The following is a 21,790-nucleotide window of genomic DNA, read 5'->3' as shown; positions in this document are numbered from 1 at the left end:
TTATTCATTACTTACTTCTTTAACTTATACTTTTTGGATATTTTGAGTAGTTATTATTGGCTTACCAAATGCCATGTAGCTCCCTTATATCTGGTATTCTTATCAATCTATTATAGCTACCTGCTATAGTTAGTGAATATCAGCATAAGTTAATTTGTTTGATGTTGATTTAGATTCAATGATTTAGTCTGTGAATATTGTGGTTTAGGCACATATTACCGGATGTGGGTATATGTTGACCTAATTTATTTGGATTATTTGATTAGAGTGTGAATCGGTTACCCATTTACCTGATTAATTATACCTTTGGATATGCTAATCTATAAATTTGTTGTCGACTGGTTGAATAATTTTGGATTTAGTGCCCAATTCAACACTTAAATTGGTTTATATATATTTAGAATTTTTCCTATTGTTACTTTTTGGATTAGTTGATTAGAGTAAGAAATTGGTGACTCGTTTGCCTGGTTGATTATATCTTTGGATATGCTGTTCTATAAATATGTTGTCCACTGGTGGATCAATTTTGGATTTAGTGCCCAATTCAATACTTAAATTGGTTTATACATATGTTTGGAATTTTTTATTGTTACTTGTAATTTGTGAATCGTTCCACATCTCTGCCTGATTGATTATCCTTGGATATGCTACTATAAATCTGTTGTCCACCTAATAGTCAATTTTGGAATCAGTGTCTGACTTTACATTGTTTTGATACGTTTAAATTAAGTATTTGTTATTACGACTATTTTAGGCTACACGAAAGTCTTATTGTAGTTTATGTACTTTAGATAGTACATGACTTGTAAGTCTCTTAGTAAATATTTGGATATCTCTAGATGTCTATTTCTTTATACGTCATTCATATTCTGTGGTTAATTGTAATCTTGCGAATCGATGTAGATTGTTCGGAAGTTAGTTTATTAAATTAGTGTATTTTAGCCACATTTGGCAAACTAGGGACATGGCTAAAAATTTTAGTTTTAGATTTATTTGTATGCTTTGCTTGTACTGCAATGACGGAAACTTTGACTAACCAACATTTAAGCGTCTGTTCGAGCTATTGTCACAACTCACGGTTCATACCTATTCTGTGATTTTCGATAGGTATGCAAAAAGAAAAAAAAATTTCGTTTAAAATTTTTTTTTCTCCAAGTAAGAGGGGACTGTAATGAGTGTCACTTTAATATATCTTTATTCACTATTAAATAAAATTTTTAAATCTATTTCCCATTAATACTTCTTAATTTTAAATTTCTAAGTTGGTATTAAACAGCGACTCCAGCGGCCGTTTTAGGCAGGCATGCTTATCCGACTAACAATTAACAATTAGCGCGCATTCTGGTTTCAACTTTGGTCAAAGGAAGTTTGGTTAACTAGAAAAAGTAGCGGCTGTGCTAAATTTGTTTGAAGATAAGTATTTTTTTGGGGAAGAAGATGAAAAATTTTTAGTTTATTTTTAGTGTCTACCATTTGATTTATAGCCACTCTTAGCCGCCTACTTAAGAAGTTAAGTCCAGAATCAAGAATTCTTAATTTTTATTTTTGTTGGGGTTTGTAATAGAGGAGGAATTGAGTTGTTCCCTACTGGGTTTGCACCTTTATCGTCACCCTTAGCTGTTCCATCAGAGTTCCAGATCTCATAAGACTTCCCGGACAACTTCAGGGAACCAGCCGGAAAGACCGCCCTCATTTAGAGTGTGGAACACTGCCAATTTGTATTAGGTTTGGTTTATCAATTTTAATAATTTTTTATATTTTTTTTACTTTAATTCGTACTATTTTGCATAATAATAAAGACCAGTCATTCACTTTTTCTAAAATAATAAATAATATTTAAGGACTAATTGTCAACTACCGGTTGAGGTTTAAATCCCCCCTTTCAACTCCGTTGTACGGTTTTATGTGTACACATTTAATCAGAGAGTTCTTTATTAATATTTTATTATTATATATTTAAACCTTGGACATCTATCCCATCAGGATAGTGTCCCTATTACTTTTTTTGTTAGGACATTAAATTGAAAGCCGAAGTTCAGAGTTACATCTCTAGTAGGCAAGTAAATTACCTTCTTAGGTCGAATCCTTAAAATTTTCTTATATTTTATTATTTGTAAATTCAGATCAAGAATTAATTGTGTATACCCAGAAAATCTTTTTTAGCATATAAGTAACTAGGTTGACTGTACATAATTGGTGGTGGGTAGCTATAAAGGATTAGACTGTATATTATTTGGATAGATATTAAATTTATGGTGAAGAATAAATATTTCAATTAATACCTGTTTTTCCTTTTATTTCAGCAAACAGCTTTACAAAATACCTGGGAAGGTATAGGTTATTACTTTCCTGGTGTCCAATCACATCTTAGAGCAACTGCCGTAGTTTATCACTGTCATTTACTTTATTCATATATTTTTTATTACTCTATCATTCATTTTCTCATTTTACGCTCTCTGTAGGGCATGCAAATTGGCCGAACCCCCTTTTGAGTGTCAAGTAGTCATTATCCGGCACATTCTGCTAGCGAGCTTTAATTTAATTGTTTTTTGCTACTCCAAATACTTTTGTTATATTACACATACACACTCCTTTTTTGCTAAACAATGGAACAACTGTATGGAAAAAAGTAAAAAGAATATCTGGTGCAAAATCACTTAAGTCGATAAACCTGCTAGAGCAAAATAATGTAATATGTAAATCTCAAAACGAAATATCAAATATACTGGCATTAGGTTATGAAAAAAACTCGATACTCGATACTCGATTCAGTTTTGGATCAGGCCATTTGAAAGGACATAACTAAAAACTGTCAGTTAAATTTTCAAGTCCCTAGGTGCCGCTGGGGGTTTGCAATGGAAAAAAACGTATTAAAAAAATTTTTTTAGACGCTGTATTGTTGCAAAAAATCTAAAAAAATTCATGAAAGCTATTTTAATAATACAAAACTGCCTGATTTTTTTCAGATTTGTAGCTTGAAAATTGAGGCCAGGAAAAACATTTGAAATTTTCAGTGATATTTTAGGTTATGTCGGAAATTTTTGACCAACTTTAAAACAATATTTTTTTATAGGTTTTTTCTCGTTATTTCAAATGGCATAGGTATTATTATCATTTTTAACGTGGAAAATGCCTAAAATTCAAAAAAAACTGCTCTTTTTGGCATTTTTCTGAAGTTTTTGACTCATAACATCAACAACATTCACCTAAATTAATGATAATTCATATTTTTAAATGTATTCTTATTTTTACAATCGAAATAAGCTATTAAAACTAATAATTTTTTCCTACAGCATGTTCCAAAAACCAAAAAACCCCGTTTTTTCGGCGTTGTTTTTAAGCATTCGCTATATAACCCCTAAATTCAATGTCTAAATGAATGGTAATTTACATTTTGACATGTATCTTTCCCGTTACAATTAAAATCAGCTTTATAATCAAAATCCGAAAAACCCCGTTTTCTTCATGTTTTTACTACATAACCTCAAAAGACTCTGAAAAATGAATCGTGAATTAGAACGCACTTAGCGAATATATCTATATACCTGATATTATACCACAATGTACATGCATTTATACACAGACTCATGTCTATATAGTTCCATGACTTTTGAGATCCTTGTTATATACATTCATAAGCTCGTATCACGCTTGTCCATGCCATATTCTACCGCTTAGATAGAAGAGCGTTATACCCATGCCTATATCATTATTCTTTTATTTCATATTTTATATTTACTTAACTGTTTTGGCCTTCATGTCTTAGCCCTACATCCCACATATCCAGGGAGCCTGATTGTAACAGAAAACCTGGCGTTGATAGTTGCGCCACACTGTAGTTGATATTACGCGGCGCAACCACCAACGCCATGTATATCTATTATAATCGGGCTCGCATTCTATATCGCTTTTAGTGCGTTTGCGTGTGTAGGGCCATATCCTCTATATCGCTCTTAGTCAGTTTGCGTGTTAGGACCTTTATCTTTTCGGCGGGGCTTTTCCTCAAATGTTCAATGGCTCTCTGTTTTTGTGTTTATTTTGAATTGCTTTTGAATGTGACAGCAGAATTGTGTCGTGTCTAAAATAACAGGCAACAATAACCAATATTATTTTTTTATAATTGTGAAGCAACAAATTCTTTTTTATAATATACTTTGTTGTACATAGAACTTATATATGTATAGTTTCACTGTGTATTACTTGAGAAGTGATAAGTATCTAGATCTTGTATCCGTTTAAGTGCTCGGTTCAGAATTTGATTTATATTGAATTTTTCGTGTTAATAATTTTGGCTTGATCAGGTTTAACTGTGATAAAGTTGGTGAGATTATGCAATTTTTTCTTTTGTGTTAAAAATGTTGTGTAAAAATATTTACTGTGGTAGTAGATACCTACGGTAAAGCGAGTTTTCAGTTAGGTCCTATGGTTAAAAAAGGTCTTGTTGACTAAGGTTGCCAGTTTATTTTATTTGTCCCAATTTTTCAAGTTTATTATAACCTACTAGGCAACTAACAAATGAATTTTTTTATGAATACGCTTTATTAGATTGTGAACTTAATCTGGGTCTTTATTTATCACTTTCTTTCACTGAAGTCTTTATGTTAAACTCGGAGTTGAATTTAAATTAACTCTTCTACACATATTGTTTTGGTTACTTTTGGTTAGATTGGTTATTTATTCAATAGTACTTTATTTTTGTAATAACATTGATTAATTTTTTTCTATTGATTCAAATTATTAGCAATCAACAAAAATATCTTAGTGAGTATTTCTTGATAAACCTAATGATAGCATAATTATTCTAAGATTTTATGAATAGCTGTATAAATTGTATTTCAAAACTGTTTGAGCTTTTTGTATAGAATATTTTATTATTTTTTTTATCGGTATGGTCCCTTCTCCTTCTGAGCCTTACCATTGCTCTTTTATTTTTTATTCGCTACTCTACAATACGCACTATAATACCATGTTTTATTTAGCATGTGCCACTGTCAGCTTTACAAACATATTTAATGAGGAAATAAATCTTCTTTGTGGGAAAAATAAGTTCTGGTTGTAAAGTAACTGTCAATTCTGTATAAATATTCCTGTTGTTACCTGTCAAAACAGCATAAAAATAATGTTTAGGCATTTTGGCAGGCGTATGACATATTTGAATTAATTAAAAAAGGTTATAATTATAATTTCAATGTACATAATTATTTTTTCCCAATTCGAAAATTTAAATATTAATCATAATTATTAAATAATTGTTAAAATTATAACTAAAAATGTTAGAACAAATATTTAAATAATAAATGAACAAATACGTGAAGCCAATAGCTATTTACTTTTGTATTCGTTATAAACAATGTCATTTTTTTTGTAGTAACTTAAATATGGATTTCATTGCTGCTTTTAATGCAAATGCTCAATGCTGCAAATGTTTTCGGAGAACCAACAAATCCGCTGCTCGCATAAAAATTATTAATAATCGATCTGAATGCGAGGCTGTTCGAGAGCAATTAAATATTATTAATGTTGAAGTCGGGTTCAAGCTTTGCGATTCATGCAGAAGGCATGTTTTTTTTTATCAGAGCACAATATATCTAAACCACAACCATCACCCAGTCAATCGAGTTAGAGCCAGTTAAGTTCGGACACACCCATTTCATCCCAAAGTTCTGGTAGTGTTTTTGAGATTGTAGTTAATCCACCTCAAGAAAAAAAAAGCCTACGGTTGAACTACCATTAAATAGAACATTTATTTCACATATACTTTATTGTGTATGTAAAATGAAAGATAATTTAACCTCAGTACCAATTGATGCCAGGCTGCAATGCTTCCAAAAATTAAATATTTTTATTCCTAGTGGAAATCGAGTTTTTACTCGTCACTTAAATAAACATTTTTTTGATGACGACTTACATGATACAAATACACAGTAACTCCAGTTTCTTAACAACGGATGAGATATGTATTCTCACACAACTATCGAATTCAGCATCTTCAACATTTTTAGATAAAGTTCAATTAAATGACCTTAGTGAAAATCAGTTATTCGCTTTTACAAGTTTTATTAAAAATCAATTAGAAGATCTACAGCAATTATTACTTTCGATGAGAAATTCAACTTCAAGAGATGTTATACAAGCTTTGGTTGTATGCTTATTTAAATGAAGAACTGGATCATTAAATAATTCTATTTCATCAGTTTTCGGGATAGATAATGAGATCAAAGTATATGATTTTTGCGAGTTTGTAATAAATTTATTCGAGAGAGATGTATTGCCACAATATTTTGCAGTAAAAAGTCTTGTGAGAGAAGACTTAATCCGTAACCATACTTCTGTTTATGCCATAAAGTTATTTAATTTGACGGACGATCAGCTCACATTAATTTTCGACGGTACTTATTTAGTTCACCAAAAAAGCAGAAATAATTGGTATCAAAGATAATCATATTCGGGACAAAAAAAACCATTGTGCAAGCCGTTTACCATCTGCACAACAGACGGATTTGTTGTAGATCTACCCTGTCCATTCTTAGCTACAGAAAATGATGCAAGGATCATGAAGAAGGTTATGGAAGATCCAAATGGAATAAGGTCACTTATGAAAAAAAGTGATGTTTGTATTGTAGATAGGGGCTTTAGAGACGTATCATATTAAGAAGATCTTGGCTTTAAGGTTCTGATGCCTGCATTAAAAGGAAAAAGACCAAGTTTATCCACAGATGAAGCTAATGAATCTCGTTACTTTACCAAACTAAGATGGGTAGTAGAAGCTGTCCACGGCATTCTTGGAAAAAAATATAAGCTTCTCCATCAACAATTGGATAATAAATTGTTACCAAAAGCTGGAGCATATTGCAGAATTGCATGTTTTCTTAATAACCGTTATGGCAAAAGATTATATAGCGATGAAGAAGAAGATGAAGAATTAAAAAAAATTAATAATACAAGAAATTTTGAATTCCAGTAAATTGAATAACACATTGGCTAAAGAGGCTGAAACAGCGAGGTAGTCTAGACGAGGTACGACGACAACCAAGATAACATCGCGAGCAATTCTCGATTTTCCAGAGATGACAGAGAGAGATCTCAAAATATTCTTTTCGGGTACATACCAGTTAGGTACGTACTGTATGTTACCTAGCTAAGTTATTGAACGATAGAAACGAAATTAATTTAGAATACATCCGAATGAAACCGAATATTATCAAGGTTTTGAAACAATTCAGACATATCAACAAAAAAATTTATTTAAAATTTATTATATATAATATATTATTTTATATTATTATTTAAAAAGTGTTACATTGAGTATAAACCAGAATCTATTGGCTACAATGCAATTTTTCGTCACTCGTGCGATTGTGCTAATGTATTGAGAACTGTTGGACTCTGTTCACATGTTGCTGCTATTATATATTATTTAAGCAATGCTAGGTACAAATCGGACATTATTAGACCAGCTAAATTTCTTTCAGAAATATTTGGTGAAGCGGAGATTGATCCGGTAATCGACGAGGATAGTGAGGAAGATTAGTAAAATGTAATTATTCTGCCATTCAATGTAACTAGATTAAATAGAATATTGTAAATATAGATTGTTAATTAGTAAATATATGAATTTTCTTTACCTCTAAAAAAAATATTGTGTTTTCCTGCGTACGATCAGCTGTAAAACTTAAGTAAAAGATATCGAAAATAGGATTTATTTTTCAGAGACTTTTGAGGTTATGTAGTAAAAACATGGAGAAAATGGGGTTTTTCGGTTTTTGATTATAAAGCTAATTTTAATTGTAAAGGGAAAGATACATGTCAAAATGTAAATTACCATTCATTTAGACACTGAATTTAGAGGTTATATAGCGAAAGCTTAAAAACAACGCCTTAAAAACGGAGTTTTTCGTTTTTTGGAGCAAGCATGCTGTAGGAAAACAGTTATAGTTTTAATAGCTTATATTTCGATTGTAAAGGTGAGAATACATATAAAAATATGAATTATCATTAATTTAGGTGTATATTGTTGAAGTTATGAGTCAAAAACTTCAGAAAAATGCCAAAAAAGCAGTTTTTTTGATTTTTAAGCATTTTCAAGTTGAAAATGATAATAATACCTATGCCATTCGAAAAACCGGAAAAAACCCACAAAAAAAACATTGTTTTAAAGTTGGCCAAAAATTTGCGACATAACCTAAAATATCACTGAAAATTTCAAATATTTTTCCTAGGCTTAATTTTCAAGCTAAAAATCTGAAAAATATTAGGCAGTTTTATGTTATTAAAATACGCTTTCATGAAATTTTTCAGATTTTTGCAGCAATACAGCGTCTAAAAATTTTTTTTTTTATACGTTTTTTACAATAGCGAACCAGCAGAGGCACCTAGGGACTTAAAACTTTAACTGAGTGAGTTTTTAATTATGTCCTTTCGGATGGTCAGACCCAAAACTAAATCGAGCATGATGCAATTTTGACCATTTTATACCGCTATAGCCTTTCTTAAAGAACAAAATAAATGAAGAAAAATATACCACAGACTATGAAGATCAAAATAACAGCGAAATAAACTTTCCGATATCGATGGATGAATTAGAAACGGCAATGAAAACTGTAAGAATCCTCTGCAACCTCGTGCTCTGGGCCAGATAATATACCCAATATTTTTCTAAAAATCTTCACCTACCCATCTAAAGAATACTTACTCAGCATGTACCACCTAATTTTCTCAAAAAATGTATTTACAGAATTCTGGAGAAATTCAATAATAATTCCTAATCCTAAACAAACTAAATCAAAATCACATCCCGAAACATATAGGCCAATATCTCGTACTTGTAGTATGTGCAAAATGCTAGAGAAAATAATAAATAACAGACTCATGTGATATCTGGAATCAAAGAAACTAATTATACCAGAACAAAGTGGCTTTCGAAAGCGTCGTTCTACTTTAGATAACCTTATTGATGTAGAATCGGAAATACATGAGGCTTTTGCAATCAAACAACATTGTATTGGAATATTTTTCGACATTAGTAAAGCCTACGATTCAGTTTTGAAATATTCAATTTTAAAAACGCTCAGCGAATGGAAAATAAGAGGTAATATACTCAAATACATATCAAACTTGTTAAAAAATAGACAATTTCAATTCAGTAGTAGACGGCGTCTATTCCTCAACTAAAAAATCAAGAAAATGGTATACCACAGGGCTCGAACCTTAGCACTACTCTGTTTCTGGTAGCTATTAATTCTATTACCGCAAAAATAAAACGTCCTGTAGACGCTAAGCTATATGCAGAGGATTTAGTTATACTTTGTAGAGAAAAGAACATAACAACCATCCATAATCATGTCCAAAAAGCGATAAATCATATTAAAGAATGGTCATTCACAAGTGGTCTCCAGTTCAATACTCTCAAAACCAAAGCAGTATGTTTTACGAAAAGTCACCAAATACAACCGAAAAACTTATATTTAAATGGAGGATGTAGATGTAGATGAAGTAAGATTTCTTGATATGATATTTGACCAAAAACTAACTTGTGTGTGTATGTCATCGAATTTCCTGACTGTGGACTTAATCCATTACCCGAACTTATTTTTGCTCTAAACTCTATTTTCACTATTTGGAAGAGTGAGTCATCGTTTAAAGGCGTAGAAGTGGGGAAAGACGTATGAAAATCCAGTGACGTTCACTCACTTTTATTTCAACGTTAATTATATTATATTGTTTAAATATTATTGTTCAAAATAGGCCACAATATATTTATCTGGTTTTTACTGAAGTTTCAATCTCTATATCCAAAGACCGTTTTCAAAGATATAAATTATAGTTATATTTATTTTATTTGTTTATTATTATATATTTATATATTCTTATATTACTTTCTTTTTTTTTCTTAACTTTAAAAACGGTCTCTGTAATAGAGATCGAAACGTCAGTAAAATAAACATGTAAATAGATGTATTGTGGCTTATTTCCAACATTCTCCCTAAAAATACGGAATGCCACAAGCAAAAAGCCACAAAAAAAATAAATATTGCTATCATTTGTATATTTGAAAACGATCTCTTTATATAGAGATCGAAACGTCAGTAAATTAAACCTATGAATAAATATTTTGTGGCTTATTCCCTACTGTCTCTACTAACAAAACATTGTTCTATTCTAACACAAACACTATACACACTTACTATGTTCTTCTCGTTTTTTTTTTGTTTTTGGTTTTTTTATGCTGATGTTCCTACTAAACTATTAGAAAATATTATTCGCTGTCTAAATCTGAAGATGTAGTGCTGCTATCGCTGTCATTATCTTCACCTGGTGTAATTATAATTGGCTCTAGTAAAACTTCGACATGAGTGTCAAGTTCTCACATACGATATTCTTCTTTAATTATGTGGCCTATACATTTAGCCCATTTCTCTGGAGTTACATGGATTGTTGAATCAAAAATTCCTTAACTTCGTTTAATTTGAACGTTTTGTTATTGCGTGCTACTTCTCCTTTCACTTGCGCCCAGATAAGTTCAATGGGATTAAGTTCGCAATGATAAGGTGGTAGACGCAGAACTTTAACACCATAATCTTTTGCAGTTTCATCCACAACATATTTAAGATATTCACTTTTCCTTAACCATGCAATGTCAAGTAGTTGAATTTTGAGCATTGATTCTTCGTATGCAATCCCCTTTTCTGTAAGCTATTCTTGAATTCTCCCTTTCCGCCATGCCGTCGTCGGTAATTGTTCTAGTCTGCGGCTATGATATGGCGCATTGTCCATAACAACCACAGACCCAGATTCCAATTTTGGTAAGATTCTCTTAAACCAGCGCTCAAATACTTCAGAAGTCATTTCTTCATGATAATCACCTGTTTTTTTCGACTCAAATTGAAGCAAACCATCATCAAGGAACCCTGTATCACTTCCTATATGGGTGATGATTAAACGCCGTCCCTTTCCTGATGGAGCCTTTAATCCTGTAGACCAGCCTTCTATAAATGCTTCGCGTTTACTTTTTACATTTAAATCTTGCCAAACTTTTCCAACTGTATGACCTTCGTTAATCCAGGTTTCATCCAAATAATATATTTTGCATCCAGTGCTGCGAATTTTTCGTATTTCTTCTAAATATTTTCTTCTCCACAGAGTAATTTCATTTTTTTCTAATAGCATACTTTTTCTGTTGCGTTTTACGTATCGAAAGTTCATTTCGTGCATGGTCCTGATTAAGACCCTACGAGATATCTTGGGTAAAGAGTCATCATTTTCGAGCTCTTGAGAAATTTTTTTCAGTGTTAGAATTTCACTCCGAAAATAAAATGAATGAATTTTTCGACTTATAATATTCCTTGTCTCGTCATCCAAAACAATGCTTTTCCTACCTCTAGTTTTACCTTTTTCTTGCTTTTTATTTTCCGATGTATTTTTAAGTACACGATAAATACAGCTAACGGATACTTTTGTTAAACTGCTACAAATGTCGACCGCTTGGCTAACGTTTAATGCCATTTTTCTGCCGACAATTCCTTCATAAACGTTTCGTATCATTACCTTCTCTTCGGACGTTAACATTTTCCGTCTCTTTTGCGGCTTTTCATTCTTGGAATCAACATCAGAATTTTGCTGTCTTCTCTTGGAACAACTCGGTTTTTCGTCCATTGTATTTCAATAATCTGGATATATACTATATATACAATAATTTCAAAGAATATAACTAAACATTTACTATAAAACGACAAACTATAACCCTCTTATTATCAATAACACGTTTTATCAATACTACAATACAGTATTGATAAAACAATATTGACAACAATAAGTTTACAAACTTATCACATAAAATATACTCACAAAAACACATGCACTATTTACCCATAGAAACATCAATGTTTCCTTCGTTCATTTCTTCGGCAAAAAATAATAAAAACTAGTTTTACTGCATGTCTGGATCCGAATTGTAAAACCGAGTTCCCTCGCTAATTCCAACATTGCCAAACGATTGAAAAATAATGTTTTAAAATATCGATTTTTATTTTATAAATTTAAATACGTAACGAAACGGAACATATAAATAAAATTTATTTTATTACAAGTTTGTGCTTAATTTTTACTATTGAAAAAATCATGTTTTTTGGTATTTTTATGACGGTAATAATCGCTGCGTGGAAGAATACAGGTTTTGTATGACCATAATTACTACTTGTGAACAAGATTTGGCTACACTGTACGACAACTCCTGGTCAGTTTTTCTATAGAGAAGCACAAATAAATATACTACTTTATATATTCTGTAATTTCTTATGAGGAAACGCACATTGCAATCGAGAAAACAGGCAGTTTTTGAGGGCCGCTGTGTACATTTAAATTTGAGGATATTCGGCGTTTAAACTATGATATCACTCTTCTGAATTGAGGGTTTCTACTATACATTAAAATAAGATTTTGTATTTTAAAGATATACCTAGATTCTATAACAATAAATGGATAATTTAATCTTCAGCTACAATCATACAATATTACACATTTACAGTCCATCTAATTTACAAACCGTTGCACGTCATCGGCGTCATAGCCCGTGACGTCACATGATACCAACACGAAATATTTAGGCGGTAGGAGTGTTCTTTTTTAGAATCACTTTGCCGAGTACACTGGCATTACAGCCACTAGACATTTTTTATTATATACGCGTAGAACTAATATTTAAAGATTTCTATTAACACTAAACTTAAAGAAATAGACAACAATATGTTTCATTTAATTTGTATAAATGCATTATAAAGCGTTTTTATGAAGAACATTTGTTCGGAACACACTGTAACTGTAATCGAACGAAGATGAAATTTTGGCATAAATTGGTAACACTTATTTGACAGTTGCGGTGTTGACACTTTTTGTACTTTATTATTTTAAATTTTAAAGTGAATACCTCTTGTTTTATATTTTTTGTTTATTTATTTATTTACCAATTTAATAAAGTCTGTTCTTTTTAGAACAAAATTAGTGTGTTTTATTTCAAAAATGTCACGTAAGAATTTAAATAGTCGTTGTAAAGAGTATAATAATAATTATGTGACCTATTTGATTTAAAATGGATTCAGGATTTTTTTTATACTTTGGCAACTATGTCAACTTCGACCGGTTTGTAAATTAGATGGACTGTATATAAATATATCTATATCATAAAATATATTCTAGTTATATATTCTTTTTTTTTGTTTTTGAATTACATTATAAGGAATGTCAACAAGGAGTACTTCTGCTCAGGGGTCTTTCAGAGCTATGCACACACACAAGACTAGACCACGGAAAGATAGGTAGACAAATGGGATAAACACAGGTATTAATAGTTCACAATTTTAATTTTATATTAAGTATGTGTGTAATTAGAATCTCATATACACGTTCGTCTAAACTAGATAATATTGTTTTTAAATTAAAAGATCTTGTAATATTGGTTTCTCTATATACTTGATTCATAAATTGATTTATTTCTATTATCTTTAGTCTACAGTTTAGTATCATATCTTCTGCAGATCCTAACTCACCACATTCACAAAGATTACTATCACTAAGACCTATTTTAAATTTGTGTTCTGGAACTAGGCAGTGTCCAAATCTAAGTCTGCATATGTATGAAACAACGATTTTTTCGCCGTGGTAATGATTAAACCATGATTTAGATGGAATATTTAATTGTATGTTTTTGTAGAATAGCCCTTTAGTTGAGTTGTTATACCATTGTTGCCAGGTTTTGGTTTTATTGCTGGTAATATAACCGTAAACATCATTTAATGTTAATTTATATTCACTTTCATTTTCTTGTTCGGTGGCCTTCTTAGCTAAAGTAAAACAAAATGATATTTGTTTGCCCTTAGCCTTAAGTGCGATATATGCTTTAATAATGTCAATATATATGTAGTTTGATATGTCCTTCAAACTTTTCAGTTTAAGTAAAGCACTTTTGCTGTCTGTAAGGATTAGAAGTTTCTCTTCGCACACACACACACACACAATCACGCTAAGCGATCAACCCAACCTCTAGGAACATGTGTATACCATACTAAGCATGGGATCCACATGTCCGAAGATCAAACCGGTCACACTTCGCTAGTCGAAGTGGTACCTATCTGACCCCCAGGTTTTTCCACCACCCCTCCTCATCGTGTGACATACGTGAGGAGGCTTATGATCTTGAAAGTTACTAAAGTTGCCTTGGGTAATGAGACAACTCCCGTTTTTAATTATTGTGGTTATGCCACCTAACTGTAGGGGTAGCCACATCTAGGCTTTTCTCCCTAATTACTTTACTGATTCTATAGATTTTACTCTAACTGCACTTCGGGACTTGAGTCCCTAAAACAAAAAGAAAAAGTAGCGTGTGTGTTCCGTCCATGGAGTCGACAGCCTGAGCTGTCGACTTCATGTTCGGAAAGAGTGTGTGCTCGATCACTCAGCCGCCGATTTGGCAAAATAAATTTTGTTCTCCTCGCCGGCTGGGTGTCCGATGTGGGTCCGGCCACTGAGCCCATGTTTGCCGCACATGACCTCAGTGCTCGGGTGTCGCGAGAGGATCAGTATCACTCGATCCGCCTTAAGGGCCTATTCCGCATCAGCGGTATATAGAAGGCCTGAAGGGTCTTCTATATGGAGAAATTAAGTGACTTTACGTTAAAACGTTTAATGATTAAAATTGATTATAAACTATCTGTATTTAAAAGAAAACAACCGATTTTTTTTTTTTTTTTATTTTTTTTTTTTTTTTTATTTTTTTTATGTGGGGTCTTCCTTGGCGTTGGGACTTTAAAATGCCGGCACAATTCTTACCCTTTTATTTCTTACATGCTAATTGTGTGGGTGGGTTGGGGTGTGCATTGCAGGGTGTATACGGCCTCCACACACCCCGGTGTATAGTGTCCTTATCTAAGTGCCTTGGCACCTGTATCCTCTCGCCAGAGTCCTAAAAGAGAAGGATTTTTTTTTGGTGGTTGTTTTCTGATGACTGCATTCTTTTGTTTAGACGTCCTTGCGACCATCTCATTCTTCATTTATTAGTTTGGGACCCTATATCCGGCTATTTGCTGTTTAGGTCTTCTGTGTACCGTCCTGGTGTTTGCGTTGTAGTTTGTCAGCTCTCTCAACATGCTACTTGGGTGGTTATTTAGTCCATTGAAAAGTTCGTATGCCTTTTTGTCCATTGTGTGTAGGATCCTCGTTTGTCCTGAGTCTCTGTATAAATTTCTCAGAGGTACATATCTTGGCAGATTTAGTGCGTCTCTTATTATTTGATTTTGCGCTGTTTGTATTTTCTTCCTGTTAGTTTTACAGGTGTGTCCCCACGCAGCGGAGGCATACGAGAGGACTGGTAGGATAATGCTATTCGCCATCCTAATTTTGGTTTTGAACCTTAACTTGCTTCTTCTGCCAATTAGCGATGAGAGCTGACTTTTCAGCGCTTTGGCTCTATACGTTTGCTGATTTATGTGCTGCGTAAATGTAAGCTTTTTATCGAGTAACACTCCTAGGTATTTGGCCTCATTTGTCCATTGTACTGGGGTGTTTCCAATTGTTAGTTCTTGATTCGGTACACTTTTTCTGTGACTAAACATTACAGCCTGTGTTTTATCTGGGTTTATGGCTATTTTCCATTTGATGCACCATCTTATGAATCTGTTGAGTGCTCTCTGCAGATGATTAGCTGCATGGTTTGGATTTCTCCAGCTAACAGCTATTGCCGTATCGTCAGCGTAAAGACTTAACAGGGATCCTGGTTCTTTTGGCGTGTCGGCCGTATAGATGGTGTACAAGTAGTTTCTCTTCGTTATTGTTTATACTGCTTATATACTGCATTGCTCTCAGTATTGCAATAAGTTCCGCTGAAAATGTTGTAAAATTTTCATTAAGTCGTATACCCTCTTTATACTTTGTCCTAGGGTCCCACACGGCAGCGGCCACTCTCGAATTCATTTTTGAGGCATCGGTATAAATTTGGTAATGTTCCGGAAATAAAGTTTCTATATCCACATTAAATATGGCATTCCTTAAGTAAACTGGAAATTTCGAGTAATCTCTCATGTAGGTTGGTTTGTATGTTTGGTATATTGTTTAGATTTATCTGAAACATGGATGGCAGAGTTGGTGTGTATAGTTTATTTTTAAATTGTCTTATTCTATTGTAACTTTCGGCACGTAGTGATGTTGGCTTTTTCCTCCAGTATTCAGTGGTTAGGTCATTTACATAAAGTTTGTGGCAGTCGTTACATATTATGCTCTCTTTAGTTATCATTTTAGTTATAAATTTTTAACACATAGTTTTCCTTCTTAACTATAGTGGTAGTTCATTACATTCTACACTTAGGTTTGATATTGGAGTACTTATCAAAGCTCCTTTACATAATCTAAATTTATTTGAAAGGATGTCTATTTTTTGAAGATGGGTTTTGGCGGCTTGATTGTAAAAGTAACATCCGTAATCTAATATTGATCTTATGTATGATCTATATATTAGTAATGCTATGTTGGGATCTGATCCCCAGGTTTCCAAATCATTTTCCTATCCAGTATAATACCCAAATATTTAACTTTAGGTTGAACTTTAAACGAGACATTTTGCAACTCCACTACTTCTGGGATGTTTCGTTTTCGGGAGAATATGCAAGCTTGTATTTTTTTGGTTGATATGTTTAATGCTATTTGATCTAGGTCTTCTTGTAGATGTTTAAATACTGTATTTATTTTTCTACTGCCTTGTTCTATTTCCAATTGATCTACATATATGCATATATCATCTGTGAATTGTAATATTTTATCTTGGTTGCTAGTAATTATGCTTTGACCTATATGAGCTGTGTAAATAAGGTATAATATTGGACTTAAGATGCTCCCTTGAGGTAACCCGATGTTTGAAACTCTCGGTCCTATTAGTTTGTTATTAATTTGAAGATAAAGAGTTCTATTGATGTAAAGTTGATGAAGTTTCCAGCAGAGTATATCTGGCAGTCCGATTTCTTTCATTTTGTGGTATAGGAGTTGTAGGTTCACATTTTCATATGCATTTTTTATGTCGATGAATGTAGTAAATACCGACTTGTTGACGGAAAATGAGTTATATATATGCAGTATTAAGTGCGTTAAATTTTCCATCGTAGAACATGATTTTCTAAAGCCGAATTGTGTTGCAGGTATTCTAGATTTTTTTTCTAACCAGAATTCTAGTCTACATTTAATCATTCTTTTCATTGTTTTTAACACACATGATGATAGTGAAATGCCTCTATACGAATCCGGACAGTTTCGTGATTTGTGTGCCTTAAAAATTGGAACTATGATGTACTCTTTCCATGCACGTGGTATATCCATACTCATCCAGATATTGTTTATTACATTTAGTAGTTGAACTTTCTTATGTATGGGTAAATTATACAACATACTATATTGTATACCATCTAATCCTGGGGCTGAATTATTATGTCCTTTTAGGCAGTTCTTTAATTCTTCCAGACTAAATGCTTGTGTGAGAAATATGTTGTCTTTGTTTGCTTCGTCATTGTCATGTCTATTATCCGTAGGGTTCCTGTGATTAATTTCTCCTTCTATAACCCAAGGTCTAGCAATTTTATTAAAAAATATATCTGTCCACTCATTTACAACTATCGGATTATTGGGAGGATTATAAACGTTTTTTAATTTTCTTATTTCATTCCATATTTTGCTAATGGGTGTATTTTTATGTAAACTATTACAAAAGTTTTTCCAAGAAGCTCTTTTGCTGCCTAAAATAATTCTTTTTTTTTAAGCTTCTGCTTGTTGGTATTTTAAATAATTATCGTAATTAGATAGTCTTTTAAACTGCAAAAAAGCTTCTTTTTGTTGTTTTATAGCGTCCCTACAATCATCATTCCATCATGGTTTATTAAATTTTGCATTGGGCCTTCCTTTCCTCTCTGGAATAGAGCATTTAATAGCTAAATTGATTAAGTCACAAAATGTGGAATATTCTTGCTCTGAACCATCAGATATTCTTTTCATTGTTTAAGAGATATTTAAAGAAAGCCCAGTCTGCCTTTTTAATATCCCATGTAATTCTAGATCTAGATATATCATTAGTTTCAATGACACCATTACTATTAGTAACGTTATTATCAGGATTATGGTTAAATTTTATTACTATTGGGTAGTGATCAGAACCCAGACTCAAAGTTTCTGTTTGCCAATTAAATTTGTAATAGATATCCCTAGAGCAAATTGTTAAGTCTATAGCAGATCTATTTAAATTCATAGGTCTACGAATTAATGTTTCTGACCCATTATTTAGGAAATTAAGTCCACATTCCTCCATAGCCTCAAAAAGATAAATACCTTCTTGATCGGTGACATCACAGCCCCACATTTTATTATGGCAGTTGAAATCTCCCCCTATTAAAAAAGGTTTTTGTAAACTATTAAAAAATTTAACCTATTCGTGTTTTGACACACATAATTTGGGTTTTGCATAAATGGAATATAAATTTAAGTTTTTATTATTTATTTTAATCTGTACTGCAACGCACATGACATTATTTATTTTATAAAAATTTAAATTGTTCTGAAAATTGACATTTTTTCTTAATAATATCACCACTCCTGCATAACGATCTGATCTATCTTCACGGAAGATGTTATATTGGAAAAGCTTATCTTTGAATTCGGTTTTAACCAAGTTTCACTTAAAAGAAGAGCTAAGAAATTATTTTCGAAAATGTACTTTTTAAAATGGCCTTTATTGTTCACTATTGATCGTGAATTCCATTGTAAAATCTTATTATTTACTAGGGCCATTTAAAACTTTTTCTATATTACTTTTAATGTCGTCTAAAATTTGTTTGTTTGCTATTGGAATTAAGTTTATGTCTAAAAAATTTTGAAATATTGTTACTATATTATCAGTAATTTGTTTACTAGTTAGTGAGTTTTGTTGGACTATTTTTGTTTGATTTTGGTATAATGGATTGTTTATAATTGGTAGCGACGGGTAAGCAGAAGCGCTTGCAGTGTCCAGTTTATTTTCGTGTTCTTTTGAATTAGGATAAACTGATTTATTTTGAGCTCCTTCGCTTCATTTTCTTGTGGTTGTCACTGTGTACCTATTTCCTGTGTTTGTTCAATTCAGGGCTGTCCTATAGCTACTGCTGTATTTTAATTTTGCTTCTTCAAAAGGTAAATTTTCATTTGCCATTATATATTTAATGCCCTTTTGTTTTTCAAACTCAGCGCACTTGTTTCGATCTAATGCTGAATGGTTTCCGAAACATAATATACAAGTGGGATCTGTTAAATCGCATACATCTGAATCATGTTCCTGTCCGCACTTGCTGCATCTTTTCTTACCTCGACATTGTGACGTAACGTGTCCATATCTAATGCAATTAAGGCATTGTATTACTCTCGGAACGTAAGGGTCCACTTGGTATATCATTCGTTCAATGATTACTTGTTTTGGAATCATTTGGCCTCTGAAAGATACCACTATCGTACTCGTCTCCACCAGTTGATCATTTTCTTTTCGCTTTATTTTTTTACCGTTTATTACTTTAAAATTGCCGTATCTTGGAACAATAATACCTTTTAATTCGTTTTCTGAAATATTTTTGTCTACCCCTTTAATTACTTCACTCTTTTGAGAAAAAAATTTGGAATATATAAATCGTAATTTCTTTCTATTACCTTTTTACATTCCACTAAAATATTAGCGCTTTTATATGTGTTACATTCAATTTTAATTTTATTTTTTCCTATAATATTAATATTAACAATATTATCTTTAATTGCAGGTACTGCACCTAAAATTAATCGTGCTGTCGCTATGCGATGCAATCGGCCAATTTTACCTTCCTTATTCTGCATAAAAACAAAATAAGGACCTTGGTCACCTTGACTGTATTTATTTTTCACCTCCGACATTATGGAGTGGCCTATATATCGTCTATTAAAATAGTATCGTCTATTTAAATAGTTAAAACACGTATTTACGTAAATATAGCTATTTTATTAAATTAAATCAAACTCGTTCACAATGGTCATAATTAAATCACACTAAATTATTATCTCTCGTTCCGCTGTGTTTATGTGTCATCACCGAACTACTCGTGACCATATAAGGTAATTAGTCACCCAAGCTAATCACCGTATTAGAAGTTGAGTGTGTCTTCACAATGTCATAACAGAACTACCAGTATTCCATCTTAAGCTGATTAGGACATTAGGAAGTTAGTGACTTAAGCTGATCAGCGTATTAGGATAATAGTGTGACTGCATTCGACCATCCTGACGTCACGATCGTCCTCGATCGTACAACACCTATTAAAAAAAATAATATGTTCTTTATTATTAAGAATGCCAATTTATAGAAAGGCTCCATCATTCTGCAGAATGACATAGTCTAAATCAATTCGTTTCAGATAGCTACAACTATCCATACAAGCTCATTTTTAAACATTAAAACATATGGCTGTCATTTTTCAGAATGACAATGTGAATAAATTTGTTTCACATAGCTACGGCTATTCAAACAAACTCATTCAAGACATTAAAATATTTGGGTGTCATTTTGCAGAATGGTGAACTGAATATCCATTCAGAACATTAAAACATTTATTTGTCATTTTTCAGAATGACGAACTGAAAATCCATTCAGAACACTATAACATTTATTTGTCATTTCTCAGAATGACGAACTGAAAATCCATTCAGAACATTAGAACATTTATTTGTCATTTTTCAGAATGACGAACTGAACATCCATTCAGAACATTAAAACATTTATTTGTCATTTTGCAGAATGACGAACTGAAAATCCATTCAGAACATTAAAACATTTATTTGTCATTTTGCAGAATGGCGAACTGAAAATCCATTCAGAACATTAAAACATTTATTTGTCATTTTGCAGAATGACGAACTGAAAATCCATTCAGAACATTAGAACATTTATTTGTCATTTTGCAGAATGGCGAACTGAAAATCCATTCAGAACATTAAAACATTTAAGTATTTGTCATTTTGCAGAATGACGAACTGAAAATCCATTCAGAACATTAGAACATTTATTTGTCATTTTGCAGAATGACGAACTGAAAATCCATTCAGAACATTAAAACATTTATTTGTCATTTTGCAGAATGACGAACTGAAAATCCATTCAGAACATTAGAACATTTATTTGTCATTTTGCAGAATGACGAACTGAAAATCCATTCAGAACATTAGAACATTTATTTGTCATTTTTCAGAATGACGAACTGAAAATCCATTCAGAACACTATAACATTTATTTGTCATTTCTCAGAATGACGAACTGAAAATCCATTCAGAACATTAGAACATTTATTTGTCATTTTTCAGAATGACGAACTGAAAATCCATTCAGAACACTATAACATTTATTTGTCATTTCTCAGAATGACGAACTGAAAATCCATTCAGAACATTAGAACATTTATTTGTCATTTTTCAGAATGACGAACTGAACATCCATTCAGAACATTAAAACATTTATTTGTCATTTTGCAGAATGACGAACTGAAAATCCATTCAGAACATTAGAACATTTATTTGTCATTTTTCAGAATGACGAATAAAATAAATTTGCTTCAAATAGTCAGAACTACTCAAATAAACCCATTCAGATCATTGAAACACTTTGTTGTCATTTTTCAGAATGACAATTAAAATACTTTTTTTTTTTAGTTCCAGCTATTCAAACAAATTCCTTTTAAACAATAGAATATCTTTATGTCATTCTACAAAATGACTACACTAT

This window comes from Diabrotica undecimpunctata, chromosome 11, assembly GCF_040954645.1.
Source record: "Diabrotica undecimpunctata isolate CICGRU chromosome 11, icDiaUnde3, whole genome shotgun sequence".
Taxonomy (NCBI): Eukaryota; Metazoa; Arthropoda; class Insecta; order Coleoptera; family Chrysomelidae; genus Diabrotica; species Diabrotica undecimpunctata.
This window is presented reverse-complemented; position numbering follows the sequence as displayed.